At 37.0% G+C, this 18,556-nt stretch overlaps 1 protein-coding gene across 4 annotated transcripts in view; it reads left to right on the top strand.

Moving 5' to 3' along the window:
• Nucleotides 1-18,556, top strand: part of ZFPM2 (zinc finger protein, FOG family member 2) — a 417,436-nt gene that overhangs the window by 51,771 nt on the left and 347,109 nt on the right. For all 4 annotated transcript variants that reach the window (XM_080381546.1, XM_080381547.1, XM_080381548.1 and 1 more), the window contains one exon: nt 1-18,556. This exon is cut by the window's left edge; it is cut by the window's right edge and continues 23,004 nt beyond it. The gene's annotated coding sequence lies outside the window, so the exon portion shown is untranslated.

Here is an 18,556-nt window from a genome sequence, read left to right as displayed (position 1 = left end):
GTTCCCTCTGGATAGTATCTCTTCCTTCCAGTGTATGAAGCGCACCACACAGCTTGGTGTCATCTGCAAACTTGCTGTGGGTGAACTCAATCCCAGTGTCTGTGTCACTAACAAAGATGTTAAACAGCACTGGTCCCAATACCAACCCATGAGTAACGCCATTCATCACTGGTCTCCACGTGAACATCGAGCCATTGACCGCAACTTGCTGAGCACAGCCATCCAGCCAATTCCTTATCCACCAAGTGGACTATCCATCGGATCCGTGTCTCTCCAGTTTAGAGACAAGGAAGTCAGGCAGGACAGTGTCAAAATCTTTGCCCAAGTCCAGGTAGATGACATCAGTTGCTCTTATCCACCAATGTTGTAACCCTCTCATAGAAAGCCAAAAAATGTCAGACAATTTGCCTTTAGTGAAGCCATACTGGCTGCCACCAATCACCTCCTTGTTTTTCATTCACCTTAACATAGTTTCCATGAGAATCTGCTCTGTGATCTTACCAGGCACAGAGGTGAGACTGACTGGCCTGTAGTTCCCTGGGTCTTTCTTTTTCCTCTTTTGAACAATGGGGGGTATGTTTCCCCTTTTTCACTCCATGAGAGCTTCACGGGCCACAGTTTCTCAAATATAATGGACAGTGGCTTATCTACTTCATCTGCCAGTTCCCTCAGGACCTGCAGGTGCATCTCCTCAGGTCCCATGGACTTATGGACATTCAGGTTCCTTAGATGGTCTCAGACCTGATCTTCTCCTACAGTGGATGGTTTTTCATGCTCACAGTCCTTGCATTTGCACACTGCCTGGACAGTGTGGCTGGAGGACTTGCCAGTGAAGACTGAGTCCTTCTGTTCCCAAAGTACTGTGGTAGCTGGAATGGTTGAAGGGCTCAGGCAACCTCCTGTTCACAAAATGCCCAGACGGGAACACTGAACTCCAAATGCCCCTAGCTGGCATCTTCACTGGGAGAAGTGGCTGGGAGTCAGAAGAACTGGACAGGGGGATTTCTCAGGCTGGAAATGATTTTCCCAGGGGTGCACACATCACTGGTGCACCCTTGCATGCAGGAAGAGCTGCAGTGTCCCAGAGCTGGTCTGCTCCAATTTCATTTAAAACAAAGAAACCTCACTGAGGTCATTTTAATACAGGATTTTAGATAGGGTCTTGTTCTGCTGAAACAAATAGCATAAGCTTCACCCTGTTGAACCTTTTCCTGAAACCATGTGTGACTATGTGTGCATGTATACATTAGCACCGCTTTGATTATATAATGTAATGAGCTCAGTGGATTTATTCTGGATTTGTAATATGGAGCCTCAGAGCAGAGTTTGGAACAGTATCTTGTCTTTAAGATGCCAGTTTTGTAAATGCTTTTCTTTTCTTAAGGATACTGATGAAAATTTATTACTGATTTATCATGCATAACTTGCAGTGGAATCAGATTTTTATTTTCCAGCTTCATCACTGTTTCCAAATGGGGATTAAAATTTTTTTAAAAACTTAGTAGAGAATCAGTTATCATCAAAGTCCCCAGGAGCTCATTTACTGGTGTGCAAACTGCGCCCCACACTGGTCCCCTGCTTTGGAGGAACTCAATGAATAAATTAAATTTCTAGAGACAGCCAGCTTTATAATCCTGGCCTACTGCTCTCCCTTCCTACTTGCATAATTTTTGTCATTCTGGGCTTCATTCTCTGTGTTCAGTCTCCCTTGCTGACCAATGAGTCTGCGGGGAGGGACACTGGAGCTCGGGAAGTCTGGGAGCATGACTTACACAAAGCAATGGGCAAAATAGTAGATGGATACAAAAGCAGCAAAACACATTCATAAAACCATCTGCCTATGGAGCAAAATAGTAAACTATACTGTCTGCACCTTAATTTGCATGAGATATACCATTAGTAAAATGAACAATAACAAATGTATAATCAATCTATTTTTTTTACAAGAAACAGGATTTTTTTTTCACTACACAGTTCTCCTCAAATATATTGCTATTGAACCTTTTTAGACAACCATAATTTAATCTAAACAATAAATCTGTTGCTTTATTTTTTAGCTTGTGTTTAAAAAAGCATGAGATTAAAAAGAAAAAAAAGTCACAACTTTACAAGTAACATGATCTTCTTTTCGCAATGGTGAAACAGAAACAGAAACAAAAAAAATCTATTCAGTCTATTTTGTAACTCAGAAAGACTATTTGGAAATGTTTTCATCAAAGTGATTTTCTGCAGATAGCTCATAGGTGATCAGGATAAAACCCCACAGCTTCAGCACTTCAAATATTTATCATATACATGTTTGCTTGAATCTTGATAAGGGTGAGGTTTGGGACTTATGGACACTGAGATAGGATGTCACCTGAGACATTCATCTGATTCCGAATGCAGACAGAAAGAAAGTGCCTAGGAGAGGCCAGAAGAGAGAGGGAGGGAGAGAGTAAGGGATAGTAGGAACGGACAGCCCTTGTTCCCAGCTCTAATATCCCAGTGCAATTATTTTGTGGACATCCACTCCTTGCCTGCACAGGAGATAGGGCTATAAGTGTATGTTATTTTTTAATTACAAGGGGGTAGAAAAAATCCTGATGATGGGCTGGAAGGTGCCATTGCATTGTTATTTTTTTCTCTCCCTTCGTTTGCTGATTATGTGAGCTGGGCTCCTTTGCTAGCCGATGATAAGCAGAATTTCCATGTTCTCTGCATAATTAATCCATCTCTGCCTCTCTTCATGCCAACTCGCCCGTTATCGCCGGCACATGCCTGAATTGCAAAAGAATCCGCTCTTCAATTGGAACTTATTGATATTCTAAGAAAAAAAAGAGAGAGGGAAAAAAACTGAAAATCCTTAAGTTTAAGCCGCAGATTTTTAAATGGATTAATTTCGCTGCAATCGCAGCCATCTAAGGCGGGAAGGCAGGCAGAGCAAATTGAAAGCATCTCCATGTTTGCAGAATTGGGTCCAGAATGCTGAAATGTACTGGCACAGTTCTCTTTTAAAGTCAGAAAATTACCATTCATTTACATCACATGAAATAGTTTTTTATGCTAGAAATATTCAAGAGACGTTCCTTAAATGCCTGCTAATGCTAGATAACATTTCTAACTTTCAACATTTTGCTAGACTTTGATATGACATGATAGGAATGCCTGTCAGTGAGGAATATTATACGTACCAGTAATCTCTTTTTATCACATATTTAGATTATATCATCCTCTTCTTAAACCGTCCTGAAGTAGTCTTTAAACAATGTACTCAGTGTCATAGACTCCTGTTTAGTACAGTTACATGAGCCAAACTTGGTAGGGCATATTTAGACTGTCCAGCATGAAGGGTTTTTAAAAGTGCCAATACACATTCCCAGAAAATAGTTTATTTTTTCTGTCTTTCACAAAGTCAACTTGCATTTCTTAGCATCCTTCTACATTTAGACATTCTGCGTTCACCTCATTTACAATATGTAAGGTGTTTTGTTATTTCGATGCAGCTCTTGTGGATTGTACTTACATTTTGAAAGGGCTCAGCTGTACTCCATAGCAGTCTGGCATTGCACGTGGAATAACGAGAGCTAGTGGGGAGCTAGGGCTTTGCCTCTTCTCCTTCTTTTTTTCTCAGTTACCAAAATCCAAATATTCTTCTCCTTTTGTTTCTCTAACACAAAATTCACATCCTTCATTTCCTTGACCCTAGGAAGCAGCGGCATTCAGCAACACTGAGAGATTTCTTTAATGCCTCAGCTAAGCCACAACGTATCTGGCATTCCATGTCCATATGCTAGAAATCAGCAATTTATGCTGTTGTAGAAGGAAATGTTGACACTCGCAGTTAACAGAGGGGGAAAAGTTGCTACACTGACTGCAAATGGAGATTTAGCTGTTAGGAAATCTTTGTCACTATTAGACAGACCTCTTTCATTTTAAAAATACATGGGAAATAAATAAATAATAATAAAAAAAAAAATTAGAGGAATTGACAGGCATGGCCAGAGTGGGAAAAAAAAAAAAGACATACAGCAAAACAATTATATTTGTGGCAACATCTGCTTCAGATAGAAAACAAAAAGCTTAATACATGGTTGGGCCATCTTACCATATAAAATTAGGACCTGTTATGAAATGCATGTCACTAGTAAGTAAATACAATGTCAGTGTTCCAGTCTGGATTTTCAGGCAATAAAAAGCACCATACAAGAATGACTAGTGATCACATCAGGATATGTTTTTATATAGCAGAAAGAGAACAAAGAAGGTTTTCCAGTTGCTTCAGAATGACTGACAGTTCTAAGGCACTACTGAACTTGAGGATATTTATGGCATATTACAATTTTAGCATTAAGTTTTTGGCAAAATCAAAATGTTTAAAAATGTTTTTTTAGAAAAAAAAGTTATTTTCACATTTAACTCTATTAGCTCCTAAGAAAAATAGTTGAAACAACATTTAAAAGAGTCAAAATTTATTTTTTATTTTAAATATTACAAAATTGTATATTTACAGACAAATAAAATCTCTAAAGAAAGAAATGTCTGTATTCTTTCTGCATATATCTGTAGCCTTAATATGTAAATAATAAGTTAATAACCAAATAGTCAAAGTGTTTGAGATATGCATTTCCAATTGTGTAATGTTTTTAGTGAAAACAACTATTTCCAACCTAATTGGGGAGAAAAAAATAGTACACAGACCACATGAACTGCATATTACCACAGAACTTCCTAATTTGTTACAGTGAAATCCTGACTCTTTTGAAGTCAATCGCAAAATCCTTATTGCCTTTAGTAACACCTGCCTTTCAATACAACTCTAGTAATAAAATAAGGTTTAATTAAGCTTACATGACAGTCAGTGTTGATCTCTTCTAACAAAAAAGATTCTTCTCCTAAAAATTTATACTGCAAACTTTCATGATTTAACATCATTAAACCATACAAAAAATATTTAAAGCATGCTAAACTGATTTTAGCTATAAGTAAATTGTAGCTATCAATTTAAAATATGTCTTCTATATTTCTTCTATATATTTATATTGCACCTTTTATATTTTTGTCTTATTGTACATAATAATGCTTTATAATATTTATTTAAGTAGCTACAAATGGCTAGTTTCTATACTGCTATTTTATATATGTAGGTACCTTGTATTGAAGGTTGCATTATACTAAACATACACATGATTTTTTACACATAGAAGGCAAAATTTTTTTCTTTTCTTACAGATTTAGGAACCAAAATATCTGCACCAATACTTTGGGTTTTTTGGCATGGAAGTATAGGATGAATACTTTTTGCAACTGAAAATAATGCCAGCAGATGCAGTATGCAGGAAAAGGGGGTTTTGCAGCACACAACGATCTCCCAGTTATTCATATTTCAACATTATTTTTTTCAAACAATAAATGGAAATTTCTCAAGCTCCTTGTTACCAGTCTTTGTATTGACTTGGCCTTATGGAAGATCAACATGTAGCCAAAAAAACTGAGATCAGTGGTCAGCACAAATGTTACCCTAATTTAGAAGCCTAGATTCAGTGGAAAGCAAATGACTGCATTTTATCCATGCATGGCACTGCCTGGCATCAATCTATCCTCAATTTTATAACTGGGAAGCAACTGTAAACGAATTACCAATTGATTTGTAAATTTTACTTAGAAGGATTTCCTTGCTCCTTCCAAAAATATTCACTCTGTTTAATTTAGGGCTCCTGGTTTTGTGCAGTGTAAGAATTCTATTTAATGTGCTGGGGATCATTCAGGCAGTTATGCAGTGACACCGATACTCAGGAAGCTGAGAACCCTTCTAAGTTCCTATATACATTCCCACTGTATATTGGGACACCCGGTCTAAGCTACAGACAAAGCTCTGGATTTGAACACACATCAGATATGGTCAAGTGATGAATCAGGGTGCTATGGAACGCCATAAATGTATAGGAATTTGACAAGCTGCTTTCAGAATATGGAACTGTTATTGTTTGTCCAGATACAGATGTATATCCAACAATGTAGACACTGACTGATATTTAGAATCATTGCAAAGCCTTTGTGTTTACCCATTTTCACCTTCCTGAAGACATGAACAGTAAACCCAAAGTCCTTGTTATGCTGGAAGTCTGGCAATGAATGTGGCAATGTTAATAGGTGTCTAGTGTGTTAAGGTTAGCAAGGAGACTTAGGAAACCTGTTGTGATACGCAGCCCATGAAGAAAGACCTTTAGAAACTAAGAGGACAAAGCGCTAGCAGACAAACACAGAGGTATTTAAGAATAAGTGGGTCTGATGATTTGTAAAAATCCTTGCATAGGTTACGTTAAGAGAAATTGGCATTTTGTTATTATAATAATTTAAGTAAAGAATACCATAAAATCTTAACTTAGCCCACACAACTTACCAGACAACTACCCTCCCATAAGAATAAGTGAGTAGCTGCAATGGGAGCATTGGAAAGGAGTCTTGGTGGGTGTTCTCAAATGTTCTTTGGCCTAAGAGATGACCAGTCAGATTACATGTACATGCAACCTGCTGCTATGGATATGTAGCAGTAAGAACTTTCCAGGGAGTTATGAGGAAACAAATACATTTTGTGTCCAAAGAGCAAGGAGAAGTCCAGCTGAATAGATGCCACACTTCATTTTAATATGAATAGATTTGCATTTTCGTTTTATATCCTACACATAAATGTGCCCTTAACGCCAGCTCTAACCTCCAGGATGAACTACCAGCAGCAACAGTAAACAAGTAACTGGGCAGACATTATCACACATTGCTAATTCATGTATGTAAGATAACTGTTTAGGTCTAAGAAAATGTGGAATTTTCCTATGTGCAGAATATTTGACATATTCAGATGCTGCAATATGGTCAACAAGGTATCCACAACATCTGCAGTGATAGATCCAGGGAGCCTTCTCCCATTCCTTTTCCTCTCTCATTTGTTTTCCTCTGGACCTGGGGAGAGAACTAAAGCATGTAGAATCCTAAACTGCTTAGTTCTATGAATGGACTATAGATAACTTTCAGTGAACATCAGAATCTCTCTTGAAGAGGAAGACATTATAGGTAAAATGCTATATTTACTTGCAGGGTACAACCCAAATTTTTTGCCACAAATCCTGGCACAGAGCTGCAAAGATGTTGTCTGTATTAGAAAAAATTACAAGCCAGAGTTTTCAAGGACAGAAGTTACAGTGTAGGCACAATATGTGTATTTTACCATTGTACCAGAAAAGCCAGAAAAAGTAGAGGAAGGCATAACTTTTCCCAGCATAATATATTCGCAAAGGACTATTTGCATGAAAAGCCCATAAATACACTCAACCTTTGGCTAATGTTGCCAACAGAGGAAAAAAAAATATCATTTCCTGGAACCAGGAATGCCATTGTGTGCTTTATGTACTCACCTTGATAGTTTGTTATTTGTTGAGAGCTAAGCAGAATCAGAATCAGATTCAGCCACCCTCTCTGCCCTCCGGCAGTTTGACTGAGGAACAGGAGTGGAGTAAACCCAGTACAGAGAGAGTGCTTTGTAATGTTCAGTGCTCAGTGATATACAAACGAAGCCGTACAAAAACCCCACTGCATTCACACAGGCTTTCCAGAATGCTACTTGATGATAGGACTTGAAGATGGACGATATCCTTTGGCAAATACAAGGGGGACAACCGTTCCAACACTAAAAGGGTGAATGGATGCAGGCACTACAATAGCAAATCCAGAAATAACAGATGAAGGTTTCCAGCCTAATGGAAAAGACGATGGTCCTTTTTGGAGTAACAGGGTCTTGTGCGCAAGTGAAACACAAGAACCGGCCATGGAATATTTCCCTGTTGGTGCCACATCTGTACGACTTTGCTGTTGCTTGTTTACAGATACGCCTCGACAATGAAGTACAAATCACTAGAGGAAAAAACTTTCCACTGCAGATCTGTTCTGAGGCAGATTGCAGCCTGGGAATAGAAAAGGCAAAGCTGTAGAGTTGCCAACATTTGACAAATCACAGTAAGTCTCTTTGCCTCACTGAGAGCAAGCAAGGGGAGCCCAACTGTCTGAATCTGTGGCATCTAATGAGCAGGAACAAAGTGACTTCAAACTGTTAACAAAGAAAAATTCATTTTTTCCAAAGCTACATTTCCTATGGGCCATTGCAAGTCCTAATAGATATAAAGCTAAAACCTACACAGAACTGAGCATATTTTTTATTTTTCCATTTGAAACCTGGGATTATTTCCTCCAGGCATTTGGAAGGACAATGCTAGCAGGACCCTGTTTGCCAGTAAAACTCAGTTTTGGAAACCATCATCAGTCAGCATGAAAATGGGTCCAATGCTATGGAAATGAGCTCGTTACTATTATTTTTTTGCTGGCACTCACACAATTTGTGCTTTTACAATTTTGAAAAGCAGGACATGAATTGCAAAGAAAAAACGAGTTAACAATATTAAACAGTCAGTTGCTAATTACTGAGCAATCCAAACCTGTGTCTGGAATGACATACTCAGACATCCAGCTGGACCTCAGGCCATATGCTATCCTAGATCCTCACGCATAGCTCCTGCTACTGTCAAACACTGGAGTACCGGCTAAAAAGTTGAGGGTACAGATTAAAATATGGTCAGAGCTGTCTATTTGTAGAGACTTTAAAAAGACTAACTGATATCTGCAATCTCTTAATAAAAGTAAAGGATGATGAGAACTGTAGACAGAAAGGTAGGAAATCACTCTGAATCATTTCATTTGTTTCACTCTCATCGTTTTGTTTGGAGCAGAAGCATCCAATAATTCCAGTGTTGTTCCTTCTCCATAAGGAGGTTACTTATAGAGATTTAGAATATTACTTCACCCTAGTACTACATTTCATCTGCCATAGATCACATTTGTAATTGTTCAACATAATAAATGAACTTTATTATCTACTTATTGATCCTGAGGTATGATACTTGGCAGAACGCAACATAAAGAAAATTCTAATACAATGTAGTAAGTTTTAATGGTGCAATTCCAAGGATAATAATATTGCTAAAAATATTATTCCCCTAAGTATGAAAGTAATTTACCTTTCGCTTTAGGTTTTTGCTTGGTCCTAGATAAAATATTAACTTTTAATTTATTTGAATTGTATTTACTATCATGTATTTTCTAGATAAAAGCCATCTATGTTAAAAATATACATTTGTTTAACAAAACCAGGTATTCTATAGTATCTTCTTGTAGCAACAAAGATTTCATTATTTTCCTGCAGTATGATTTCCTACATTTATATTATCTTGCATATATCAAAAATAACCGATCGTAAGTAATAAATTGTGAAATAACTTGGAGAAGCTTTTAAAAAATATAGGTGCCTGACCTGTTTTTGCACTCGCACATTTGCTTACCTGTGTTGCGATTACTTTCAGCCTGGATCAGTAATTTAGTGTGGACCAAATACATCTGATTTTGTAAATTAGCCAGTGATCTTGGCCTTACGATTGGTTGCAATAAGGCAGAGGAATCCACAAGTTTAGAACAATTGTCAGGAACTGAGCCTACACCACACAGTCCTTTTGGATGTAAAGTTGTAATCCTGACTTGCTTGAAATTATGGCCAGTGAAAGCACGTATTTTGTGAGTTTTGCATGAGAAGAAACTGCAGTGGCAAGTCCCCAAAATAACCTTCAACTTGTATCAAGAGTTTTTTTCATGATGCTTTCGATTATCTTTAGTTCTTACTCATGCAGACAATACACAAGTATGGTCATGTAACTAGATTTAAATGAGACAAGCAACTAAGAATTAAAGCAACTAATCAAAGCAGAAACTCATAAAGGAGAAAATATCATGGTAGAAAGATTTGTTTTCTATATTTTAAATTCCTCCACTGTTACTGGAAAATAAATAGTCCTTCATATACAAACACATTAAGGACTAGATAGCATGTGATTCAAGGACTCTGATTTAAGAACAAATCCTCCACGATTTAGACTAATATTCTTTATACAGCTAGTCAACACTGTATTTGTGAAATATGAATTTGAAAGAAAGATTATTATACTAGCTTAAAGCTGGATATTTACACATTTGCCTGCCATATTCATTAAACATTTTCATGCAGAAAACAGTAAAGAAAAATCCTGTGGAAAGCTGAAATCCTAAGCAACTCATTTTACACTTTAGAAGAGTCTCAGTGATCAGTAGGAGCTTTATTATTGCTTTATTTGCAGGAATTATTAGCTCTTTCTTAAATTGTTCTGTTGCAAATCTGAAACATACAATATTTTATATTACAGCAATACTTAATAGAGAACTGAGAATTGCAAGATAGTTTACAAGTGGAGCTAGTATTACACTTCTTGTAACATCTTTCTATTAAAAAGTTAGCAGGCTGGATTAATTGCTTCATGATAAATGTTTCTTTTTAAAACCTGCTGTTTTCCATGCAGCGAAACGTACATACTATGTACTGTACCAGTATTAGTCTGTTTTGAAATAGTGCTTTTCTCCCCAAAAAGTTTATGCTGTAGATACATAGTCTGCATTCTAATGTACTAATTCATGTTATAATAGTCTAACAAATCAGAGAACTTTAAAGAACCCACAAAAATGTATATGCTGGTTTTGTGGGAACAAAAATCCCAGAGATGTTCTTGAAACTCAACATTGTCATAATAAATTTACAGATTGTAAACCACAACATATGACACATCATTAATTTGAAAGGGAAAAAATTTTCATGTTTTTAAACTGAACATATGTTTACTTACAAATTACATTATAATTACATCATTTTGTCCTCTCTGTTAGTGATGCATACCAATAGAGAAACCTTGAGAGAAGTCTGCACAATGCCTAATGAAAATGTAAATAATAGCCAGCATTACTCAATTTAGCTTAAAGTGATTATAAAAGTTGCAATAGCTAAAAGGTATTGATTTTTAAAATAAATGTGTACTTTAAAAGTGACAACATATAGTATAGCATAACTGTACATTCAAATTATCTATTGCTTTACTATTAATAAGTGCAATTATTAATCATGGTATTCATCTGTTTTATAGCCATCTTCAAATATCTTCAAAAAGAAGTATATTAATATCTGAGAATAAAAACTGGAGATAGAAACTATATCCACTATGCTTCTGAAATATGCATTTTTAAGTGATATGTTCATAATCCAGTGAATACAGGAAATGACTTATTTTCACAGTAGATGTAATCAGAATTTTGCTCAGAAAAAAAATTTGACTGTTTTAAGTAATACGATTTCTGAATCCCATAGTACCATGTACTAGGTGGTTGCTGTTGCTTAGGACTTAGGCATCTTCACTCAGAAGACAAAAGTATTCTTTTCTTTGATATGGACATTTTCATTCCATTTTCTGCTCTATTCAGAAGTCACGTTGGGTATCTAGATCTTTTGCTTCAAAATGCCATCCCTGAACTGCCTGTGAATGAAGTAAAATACAGTCTGCACAACCTCAAAACATAGAAACTTTGCTGGAAAAGATTTGGTGAAGAGCTTGCCATTTGAGGGCCTTGAAAAAGCACAAAGGCATCCGATTAAGCAGTTCACTTACTAAGGCTCAAATGCAGACTGAACATGAAAAAGTCATATATTTCTTGCCCTTCCAGCCTACAGTCACAACCATTTCCAGATTAATGTTCCCACATGTAAATTATTGCATGATGGATTTTGATCTGCTAAGGCATCCTGGTAATTGTATTGTAGGTGGGAGGGAAATATTTTTTCCCCTCGTTCTCAAAGTGATTGGCACAGACAAGGTTTTCACATTCACCAGATCAGGTCAGGAGATGAAGGTGAAGATGCTGAAACATAGTGGGTGGAAGTTACCCATCCTTCTCATTCTGAGAAGAATAACACTGAAGATATTCTTATGAAAAGTTGAGGAAGCACAAAGGCTGAGGCTCTTCATGTCTAATACAGTCAATAATCTGTATTTCTGTTCCATGTACATGGACTGTACAGGAGAAAGGTTTGTGGAAAAAAGGTTACAGGCAGCTGGTAAAATCCCACTTCCGGGTGCAATATGTGCAGAACCAGTAAATGGATTCATTTTATACTAGTTATGGTTGCTGATTCCCATGTGCGGGTAAATGAAGCATATTTCATGTACCTTGTATGTCTTGCATATCCTTGCCAGTTTGCCATGCATATTTAGGCATAGGATGTCTGGAGGACAGACTCCAACCACCTGAGCCTACATTTGCAGTTTCAATGGATGGACTGGGAGTATGCCTATCTGGGAAGTGGCCTGGAATACTTCTGCTACCGTTACTTACTTGGTGAGCAGTTTGGGAAAGGAGTGCATACACTAAAGCAGTTGCCTGTGTCAGGAGAAAAAGCTCAGCATTCTGCAGATTGGAGATTTGTCAAACAGGACCCTTCCACAGGGCAGCTGCATTTCCTTGGCAGTCGCTCATACTAGCCATGAACATTTTTGCAACTGTGCAAAATGCTCTAAAATATAAAAACATACACCACCAAGGAAAGATGGTGTAACTTTAGGTGGTCCTATGTAAGCATGTTTCTACATTCCTATTTAGAAATGGGTTTCTAGAATATATGCTTTGATTTCAGTGACTGCTTTAGAGGTATGGTGCTATTTAAACAGACCTCTGGAATAAAGACGGTGCACAGGGCATACTGTTTACCCTTAAATGGTAAAGACAGAAGAATTTATTCCTAACTGTACTCATAATACTTTCTTCAGGAAGTATCAGAACACTCTCAAAGATATTTTGATTGCCAATGTGCATTTTCTAATGAGCCTGTTTGTGATCATCAACACTTAGATAAGGCCTTTAGAAAAGACAGAAGTAAACAGGGTCTGTTTGATAGTATACAGTATTTCATAAATTATGGATTTTATTAAAATACATTATTTCCCCAAAAATATATCTTAAGAAGTTTTGAAACATTGCATAATTTGCATCTGGGATAATGGATTTCTCATTAATAAATATATAAATCATAAATCATTTATTCATACAGTGTAATGTAGCAGTTTATTACATACTGCGTGAATTTTGTAATCAGGGAATCCCCTGATGAAAAAATAGCACAATATTAATTACCAGCACCATCTGTGCTAAACAATAGGAAAAACAATAATTTAATACAATGACTTCATGCATGTCAGTTATCTTCAACATTAAACACTGCAGTTTTGATGATGTGGTTTACCTTCTACTCATTTAAATAACTGATGTTCTTACAAAGGTTAAAACTATGAATAAATGAATTAAAATTAAATATAATGAAAAATACCAATAGATACAACATGGATCAAGCTCATTCATCAAGTAAGTAATCACACAGGTATAGATACACGTATATTTATACACACCTTTTTAAACTTACTGACGTGTTTCCAAAAAATTATTATTTATGTTTGTTACCTGAAAAAGACGAATGTTGAACTTCTAAGAGTTGTTTTGAGGTTTGGTTGTTATTTTTTAAAAAATTATCACTCTTCTAAATACATAAACCTCACAACATAACTATGGAATCTACTTGGCAACATTGTGAGTATAAGTTGTTTTGACGTACACAGATGTATTTAAGGGACATTTATTATTCTGGAAACTGAATTTTCCACTGTATCCTGCCATCGTCAGTGCAAAAGCAGCATGAGTTTAGGAGAGTTTGCTTTCACTGCACATGACAGAAAAGATGTTATTCTTATACATCCAGGTGCTAATTTTGTTTAATGCTTTTTTTGGTTTATAAATATGTTAGCTAAACCAAAATGACATCTATCAACATATTGCCTTCTTGAAAAATTCTGCCAAAGAGGCCAACCAGGGCTATTAGCCTGAGGACAGGAATCAAATTCACTATTTGAGCTTGCAATGCAAGCTTCCTTATTTCCAAAGTCCCCCACCTATACCCACTCCCAGGTTACCAACATGCAATATCCTTCTGGCTGCACATTCTCTTTATTATTTAATTATTTCAGACATTGACATTTTCTTTCAGTACACTGCCATTGAGTTCTGGTTATATTTAAACATATGCCCACTACCAGAATGTGATTTTTTTCATATCTATCATATATTGGGGTTGTCTATTGATTTGCAACTTTCCCCATAACATCTGTATTAATTTTTCAGTACTTCAAGACTTTGTGGCATTCACAGCCTTCAAAGGTACATATCAGAGCCCTAGAAGCCCGCAGTAGGCTGTGTCCTGGAATGGTGCTTTTATTTTCACATGCATATACTTCTGGTGGTAATAAGAATGCGTTGGGGGGTTTTATTAAGAAATTTCACTTGCTGATATACTTTTTCATAGGAATTGTGGATAACATTGTTTGCAAGAATTTACGGGAGTGGAGACAGTAATGAGACTCCCAAAGCTTTAGGAACTGCCCAGAGCATTTATTTACCATAATAAAAATTAACTGCTTATTTACAGCCATGAGCTTACCTACTGAAGGGCCGTGTGAATTCTTCCAACCCCTGGGCAATCAGTTTTCCCCAAGCCTCCAGTGCACTGCACATTATTCTCTAGCAGCGTGTATGCACTTGCCCATGCCAAAGGCAAGCTTCTCCCTGCTTTCTGCATGGTGGGTGATTTTTGCATGCCTTCCCACCGCCTTTCCATACCAGGTGCAGAGTGCCCTGACACTACCTAAGAATCATAGAACTATCTAGGTTGGAAAAGACCCTTAAGATCATCAGGTCCAACTGTTAACCTGGCACTTCCAAGTCCACCACTAAACCATGTTCCTAAATGACACATCTACCCATCTTTTAAATACTTTCAGAGATCGTGACACAATGACTTGCCCAGGCAGCCTGTTTCAATGCTTGACAACCCTTTCAGTGAAGAAATTTTTCCTAATATCCGGTCTAAACCTCCACTGGTGCAACTGGAAGCCATTTCTTCTTGTTCTGACACTTGTTACTTGGGAGAAGAGACCGACCCTCCCCTGCCTACAGCCTCCTCTCAGGTAGCTGGAGAGAGTGATAAGGTCCCCCCTGAGCCTCCTCCCCTCCAGCCCCAGTTCCCTCAGCCATTCCTCATAAGACTCGTGCTCCAGACCCTTCACCAGCCTTGTTTTGCACACACTTGTCTTTTGCTGGAGTTGGGTGACAAGCCAAGGAAACCTCAGAACCGTAATTCTCTTTAATGCTCTGTATCGGAAACAAAGTTATAAAGGAAGGCTTTGCACTTTTGAACTGCGACATACTGGTACTCAGCAAATAGCGATACTTTATTGTGACATCCCCAGATACTGTCTCAGGGATGCTGTAGCCTCTTGCTGTTAGTGGATTTCTGTACAAACTGAATCCGTTCAGGTATGCGTCTCCTTGCCAGGGCTATCTTGGTCTGCTAGGAGAGTTGTAAATCTCATCAGATACTCCATAGGGATGCCTAACCATTGCAAATTCAGTCTAATTTCTTTTTCTTCCTCATTTTGATGTATGCTTGTAGCCACTGCTCCATTTCCATATCAATAATTCTCTTTGCTAACCAGCCTGGCTATTCTTCCCTTCCAGTGTTTTCTGGAGGTAGTTGAAAAGATTTATTTTTCCCTTGCAATCTAAGTTTTCTCCGTGGTGAACATGACTCCAGGCTGATATCTACTTCCATACCTATATCTTTCATATCTTTTCTTTTTTCATGCTTCTGTGGTCTTCTTAAATTTGTTCATTAAAGGGAACCTCCTCAGAAATATTGTGCAGATTTTTACCTTTTTCTTCTTTAAGAAAAACTCCTCCTCTAATTTTCCTAAGCTTGTTATTCAGTGCTACCTTTTCCCAATGTCAATCCAGACTGCAGTCTGGCCATTATGCAGAATTCTCTTCTTGCTCTTAGTGACTAAGTGACTCCCTTTTTCTGCTGTCTGTACTTCATTATTTCCTCTTACTCTTCCTGACCTGAGTGGTTCTTCTGACAACGGTAGATTTCTCATATATGTGGATCATTTCTATGCCTCTATACATTTAATTTCTTCTTATCTCATTCCAATATATTATTATAGGCAGTTTTACTCCTGCCTATATAACATATTTTTCACTTTTTAGTGGTGGCTTGTGCTATGTGACAAGGTTTTTCCTCTGTGGTTTTTCAAGTCTCCTCAGTTCCCTTTTCAATGTACTTCTCCCCTCAGATAATTACTTCCCCTTGCTCTTTTCTTTCTGGTTGTTCCTCCTTCCTAGTTGATCAATAATTATTTTTGAATGATGATGTTTAATCATTCATCTTTTCCTAATCTGCAGTGACTTCTCCCCATGATTATCTTTCCCTTTTTTGACTAGGCAAATCCAAAATCTCAGGCCCTCCACTAAACACTACTAGAAAAATATATCTTGTCTCTATCAAGACAACCTTTCAATAGTGTTTCAGTGAATCAGCCCTTATAGTTTGCTTTTCAGCCCTTAGTTTAATTTCTCCTTTGCCTTTTCATTAATTCTCATTAGTCGTATTCCATAGTTGATCATGAGGACATCTGAGTGAAAGATACTTCATACAGTACAGACCAGATCTCACTTGCCTCTATCATCCAAATAGTTCTCCTGACTAACACCTGAGCAGGATTCTGCCTTAGATTTCTGTTATGCTGTATTTTAGTTATCAACAAGATATTTTAGAAACATGAAAGTTGCATTCAAATATTATTAAAAATCAAATATTTACTATAACTCAAAAAGAAAAACAATACTAAGAAGTACATACCAAGTAGAAAGCTGAAGATGTAGAAATTCTGCTCATGCTTTAGCTTGTCAACCTGAAATCTGACTTTTGAATACGATATTTGAAATCTTTAGAAAAATACCAGCTGCAAAGAATACATACTTTTTGAATTATTACTGTACAGCAAAATGCCTACTTTTTTTAATACCAAGCGCTATACTGACAATCTGCCAGTAAAGGAGTGAGGTATTTAATTTGCATTAGAAATGACAAAATGCTGTAAATACAGTATAGAAAGACAGCAACGTTGACTTCTAACAGGTGAACCCTCACAGAACAGTTCAACTGCAAGCAAGTTTGGTCTGTCAGTAAAGATTTGCAGCTGATACCTGGCTTTGCAGTCAGGCAAAAGAGGCACTTCACTATGAGCCCAATTCAGAACTGCTGGTTAGTGACACTAGAGATGTGTAAGTGGAGGCAGAAGCAGCGCTGGAGTGCGCTTCAAATATTTTCAATCTCTGGAGTACTTTGAATGTCACTAAGCCTCATCTGAGCACTCCTGAAGAGTGAGTAAGCCATGTAAAAGCCTGCTACACCATTTGAAGGCAGCGACAGGGATACAGGCAGTAGGGCTCCAACTCTGAAACAGCCTTCTGAGATCTTTGTTTTTTATGGCTTCTTTAGGGTGGTGAAGATCACGCTTAAGATTGTGAAGGAAAGGCCTGAATTAATCTTGTTCTCCAACTGCCCAGTGTACATAGAGACAAAACTGTCTCATTTTAAATTCTATACTTGATATTAAAAATTAATTTTACTAATTAGTTTGTGATCCCATTTGTCGATCAACCGACCTTTTAGTGATTCTTCCAAGATGCCTGATAGAACATTTACATTAGGATCTCCTCGATGTATTTAAAATAGCTTCCCAAGAATGAGGGAGTATTTTCAACCTGTTTTTTTCCAAATGGGAATACTTTTCTGAAGAATGCATATGTTGTTCAGACACTATGCATCTGAATACCTGCACAAAATGCCCAAGAATCAGGAGCTAAAGTTCATTATTTTATAAGTTGGATCCCTTTTATGGAAATAATGTAGTTAAGAATGCAGCATTTTTAAAACTTATGTTACATCTAAGCACACATTTTTAGCTAATAGTCTGTGTGCAGCTGAGGCTAACAAGTAAGGTATTTATACATTTGTGCATTGGTAAATAAATCACTTCTAATGAGGCTTTCTAAATAACTTCTCTCCATTTTTTCCTTAGATAGCACAAACATTAGAAATGGGACATTACTGCATTTAGCGATGAAGTGAAGGTTAAGACTGTTTACTAGTTCATTTCTTCTAAAAAGGGAAATACAGTTCAAATGCACCAAGTTTTTTTTTTTTTTCATTCAGCATTCGCAACGTTGTCTGCATGCTCACTGTTATGGCTGGATGAATTTTTCCTTTGAGTATAGGAAAAAAATATGAAAATAACTTCAAAAAATTGAGGAAATAAGCTGTGTGGTGTTTGTGTCCAGTTATTATTCAGTTTATAACAGTTGAAAGAAACAAGTAAAAGGTTCAGATTTAACATAGTTTAGGGTAGATGACAGTTTTAAACTTGAATTTGTGATCAGTGTAGTTACCAAGAGATTGTGCATGTAACAGAAACTGTTCCTTGATGATTTTGTTAAATAAGTCAATAAAGGGACCAAGGACTGAGCAAACAAGGAGACCTAGTTATCCCTTCTCATCAAAGGCAATCCTTTTATTTGTCACAGTTTCAAGACATGATACTACCAACATATTTTTTCAGAAATAAGCATTCCAAAATTTCCAATCCAGACAGAAACAAAAGAATTTAGAGTGATATCTGTGCAATGCAAATGAAGGAGAGGTCAGGAAATAAATTTTTGGATGTGTTCTTCTATGTACCAG

The sequence above is a fragment of the Falco punctatus genome (assembly GCF_963210335.1).
Source record: "Falco punctatus genome assembly, chromosome: 3".
Taxonomy (NCBI): domain Eukaryota; kingdom Metazoa; phylum Chordata; class Aves; order Falconiformes; family Falconidae; genus Falco; species Falco punctatus.
The sequence above is the reverse complement of the archived record's forward strand: the minus strand, read 5'-3'. Positions and strand labels throughout refer to the sequence as shown.